Source organism: Engraulis encrasicolus, chromosome 1 (genome assembly GCF_034702125.1).
Source record: "Engraulis encrasicolus isolate BLACKSEA-1 chromosome 1, IST_EnEncr_1.0, whole genome shotgun sequence".
NCBI lineage: Eukaryota > Metazoa > Chordata > Actinopteri > Clupeiformes > Engraulidae > Engraulis > Engraulis encrasicolus.
This window is the reverse complement of record NC_085857.1, coordinates 8,859,701-8,864,700: the sequence shown is the minus strand read 5'-3', so window position 1 is coordinate 8,864,700 and position 5,000 is coordinate 8,859,701. Positions and strand designations below refer to the sequence as shown.

Here is a 5,000-nt window from a genome sequence, read left to right as displayed (position 1 = left end):
AATAGGCGCCATTTGGGAAGCCAGAGCCGTTCGTTGTTGTTGTTGCATTAATGACACCATTTAGTTTGTAGACAAACAGCCACTGTAGCAGAGTGTTTAAATGTATCACCATCCTCATCAGGGTAGAATAGGCGCTGTTTGGAATCCAGAGCGTTTTTTAAATTTTATTTTAAAGTTTCTTTCTTGTTGTTGCATTAATGTTACTATCTTCATCAGGTGAGTTTGGAGTGAGTGTTTTTTATTATTTTAAAAATGTCTTCCTGTTTTTGCATATACCATCTCACTCTAAGCTCTAAAAGTGTAGGAGCAGGTTTTTGGTTTAACGGAAAAATAACAACATCGGATGAGGTGTAATTGTGTAATTACTTAGTGACTGTTCAATCCACCTCACAAGTTCACAAGGGTATTATAAGTAACTTCACCCACATCATATTGCTTTTGTGTTAAGAGGGCTGACCACGATAGAAATTGAGGGTTGTATGCTATATACACACTGACAGGGGCGGATCAAGCCATTTTGGGGCCCTTGGCGAAATATAAACACGGGACCCTCAAAAGTCATCATATAGACAGAAAATTCTGTGTTTTGTGCTATTTTTGGCGTTTTGTCTCATACATATCTTGAATTACTTTGCACAAGTGACAAATTCAGACAAATTAAGATGAAGCCTTTTATTGTGTGTGTTTACTGAAACTGGTGGGGCCCCTATGAAGCCGTGGCCCTTGGCAATTGCCTAGGTTTGCCTCTGGAGAGTCCGCCACTGACACTGAGGATGGCAGAATGTTGAAACGTGTCTCTGAGAAAAAGTATAAATGTGTTACTGTGACACATATACCGTAGTCGATCACTGTCCTCCCGAGAGTATTCAACAGGGCATTTCTTTCCAAGCGTTTGAAGATTCCATATTATCACAAGATTGTTAAAAAATGTATTCCACAGTTAACTCTTGTTTCATGTTGTGCCTGTGTTCCATTCATATTATCTCATTGAGGGAATTTGGTTATATTGAAATATACTTATCTTCAACTGGTTTGCACTGTTTTCTCATGCTACTTTGAGAGGGATGGTGTACTGTGGAAGGATCGATCACATGGTTTTTAACTTTTTTTTTGCTATAGTGCCGGTGAGAAAAGAGAGAGGGGGGCAGGTTGGAAAGAGAGAGGAGGGAGGGACACAGACAGACAGACAGACTATGGGGGGGTATACAGTACTCATTGAAAAAGAGGGAGGAGAAGAAAGACAGTGACAGAGAGATTTGACAGATTAAAAGAAATAAGTAAAAGATTGAGAGACAGAGGCGGAAGAGAACACACAGCTGGTACAGTCAGCATGGTTTACCTGCCTGCCTGCCTTCCCTCTCTCTCCATCCTGCTTTCCTTCCTTCCCTCTCCTTGGTTCCTTCCCTCTCTCATTCCCTCTCTCTCCTTCCTTCCCTCTCTCCTTCCCTCTCTCTCTCCTTCCTTCTCTCTTTCCTTCTCTCCTCCCCTCTCTCCTTCCTTCCTGTATTCCGCCTCTCCTCTTTCCTCCATTCCTTCCCTCTCTCCTGCCTTCTCTCTTTCCTTCTCTCCTTCCCTCTCTCTTTCCTTCTCTCCTCCATTCCTTCCTTCCTTCTCTCTCTCCTTCCTTCTCTCCTTCCCTCTCTCATCCTTCCTTCTGTCCTTCCCTCCATCTCTCCTTCCCTCTCTCCTTCCTTCCCTCTCTCCTTCCTTCTCTCCTTCCTCCTTCTCTCCTCTCTCCTCCTTCTCTCCCTCATTCCCTCTCTCCTTCCTTCCTCCTCTCAGTAGCTGCAAATTACTGCTTTTCCTGGAACGAGCGCTCGCCTCCCGTACAAAACTCACCTGAGCTGAACCGCTCCACACCACAGGCGGTCACTTTGCGAACGCTTTCACTTCTCCTGGAATCAGCAGGCGACAGAACAGCCATCTCCCCCATCTCATCTCATCTCATCTCATCTCATCTTCCCCCACGCATTCAGTCTATACCCCGTCGACTTGACTCAAGCTCCCGCAGTGACGGATCTATAGATAAAAACAGATTATGGGAAAAGAACTCGATGGACAAGGACTTGTAAACAGACATTACATAACCATAAAAAGGCTTCTTTTTTCATCCAGAATTACAGTAATATACAAGCCACCTGAAAGTTCCACCCACATATTTTAAAGTCTTGTTCATCTACCAAATGTTTTTGATCATTAGGTATGTCCTATGAGGATGTACAATCTCTTCAAGTCGCTTAATATTAAGTATTCAATTAAAGTATTGACCAACAATAGCTCAAATCTGTTTCTCAGCAAAACACAGTTTTAGTCATCATCTCCATAGTGTTGATCATCTGAGATGTAGAAACTCAAGTAATGGTGAAATTACATTAGTCTACATTACATAACATTACATTACATTACATAGCATTTAGCCACCTAGACGCCTTTGACCAAAGCGACTTCCAAGGAGAAAATTTAAGCAAGAACAGGGTGAGGACAGTTGCAACACTGACAATAGTGTCCAACACAAAGTAAAGATGATGTGGCAAAAATAGTTGCATTAAAAAAAGTGGCAAAAAGTAAACAAAGACATGAAGGCGTAGTGTGCAGTTGCAACATTGACAGCATTGTCCAACACATGGTAAAGAATGTAGCATCAAATAATAATAAGAGTAACATGGCATTTTTAGATGGCAAAAAATGAGATACCTGCACCTGTAATGGCCCGTGTACATCAGGCGCTACCTGCGCGACCCAAGTAGCTGGGGTGGTTGAAGAAGTTTCGCCATGAATTCGTTTTATTCGCTCTGGACGCTGCACTGACATGTTTGATTCAGCTAATCACATAACGGGTCTGTCTTGACAGCCTGGGACATTCCTTGATATGAAAGTTCCAATTGGTTTTCGCCGAACCGCGTCACAGCGATTTCGCTTAAGATTAGCTTGAGTTTAATTGTCAAAATTCGCCCTGGTCGCTCAAGAAGCTTCGCTCCTGGCGAATTCGCTCTGGTAGCTTTATTCGCTTTCCCTCCATAGAGAAACAATGACTTCCGCCGCGCAGGTCGCTTAGTTTGCCTTCCATGTACACGGGGCGTAAGTCCTACATCACGCAGTCTGTCAGTCTGAAAAAAAAATGCTAAGCTCAGGGGTGTCATCATAACTCTTTTCTCAGAGCAGAGCTGGATAATGTGGTGTGTGTGTGTGTGTGCGTGCATGTGTGTGAGCGTGAGCGTGAGTGTGTGTGTGTGTGTGAGTGAGTGACTGTGTGTGCGTGCATGAGTGTGTGTGTGTGTCTGTATTCGAGTGTCTGAGTGTTCGGAGTTTCCACCTGTGCGTGTGGACTTTCCTAACATAGCATCACCTAACCCATATAACATAGCATCACCTAACCCTTATAACATAGCATCAGCTAACCCATATAACATAGCATCACCTAACCCATATAACATAGCATCACCTAACCCATATAACATAGCATCAGCTAACCCATATAACATAGCATCACCTAACCCATATAACATAGCATCAGCTAACCCTTATAACATAGCATCACCTAACCCTCTCCTAACATAGCATCCCCTAACCCTTATAACATAGCATCACCTAACCCTCTCCTAACATAGCATCCCCTAACCCTTATAACATAGCATCACCTAACCCTCTCCTAACATAGCATCACCTAACCCTTATAATATAGCATCAGCTAACCCTTATAACATAGCATCAGCTAACCCTCTCCTAACATAGCATCACCTAACCCTTATAATATAGCATCAGCTAACCCTAATAACATAGCATCACCTAACCCATATAACATAGCATCACCTAACCCTCTCCTAACATAGCATCAGCTAACCCTCTCCTAACATAGCATCACCTGACCCTTATAACATAGCATCACCTAACCCTCGCCTAACATAGCATCAGCTAACCCTTATAACATAGCATCACCTAACCCTCGCCTAACATAGCATCACCTAACCCTCGCCTAACATAGCATCACCTAACCCTCTCCTAACATAGCATCACCTAACCCTTATAACATAGCATCAGCTAACCCTTATAACATAGCATCACCTCACCCATAGCATCAGCTAAACCTCTCCTAACATAGCATCAGCTAACCCTTATAACATAGCATCAGCTAACCCTCTCCTAACATAGCATCAGCTAACCCTTATAACATAGCATCAGCTAACCCTTATAACATAGCATCACCTAACCCTCTCCTAACATAGCATCACCCTCTCCTAACATAGCATCACCGTTGTCGCCCGCCGTCGCCGCCACACCACAGGCCCCCAAGGACTCGCTAAAATAGCAAGCCTCAGGTTGCCACGGCGACTAGCTGTCAGAACTATGAGCAGGGCGGATTATGACTCTATGGGCCCCTTGGCCAGAAAACAAAAGAGGCCCCCTCCTCCTCTAAGGGTGTTGGTAATTTACAAAAAATATTCAGGGTTTCAGGCTGGATGTTAGAGATGGGGGTATGGATGTTGTTGGGGGTATGTTGTCTTCCGATAAAATGTGAATATTCAGTTGTGATTACGTAATATGAAAAAGAAAACATAGTGGCTTGGCCTTCAGGGCTAGCCAGGCCACGCCCTCCTAGTGACGCAACACCTTCAGCGTTACTTCTAGTCAGGCCAAGAGCAACGCAAATAAATATCGTTTCTGATTTCCCGAAAAAAACGGGAACTCCACACACTTTTGTCGGACACCAGTCAACCAGTAGCAAACCAAGGGAGGCGGGTCAACCATGCCATTTGGAAAACGTTAATTGTTATGGTCTCAGACCAGGTCTTGAAGACATTTGAAAGCCGATGATAATCAGGCTACTTCAGGGCCCCCTTGACTCTATGGGCCCCTGGGCCAGAAAACAAAATGTGGCCCCCCTTTTATATACATGAAAACTGTCACAGTATATTTTCCAGTGTGAATTCAACACCTAAAAGTTGCATCATCTCGAAGAGGGTTAAATGTGACTCTCTACGTGTTGAATTACAGTTTTTCTC

The 5,000-nt window shown here is 43.7% G+C and overlaps 1 protein-coding gene across 1 annotated transcript in view; it reads left to right on the top strand.

The window, feature by feature from the left end:
- The window catches only part of cygb2 (cytoglobin 2), a 37,712-nt gene that overhangs the window by 420 nt on the left and 32,292 nt on the right, over positions 1-5,000 (top strand). The window lies entirely within an intron of this gene.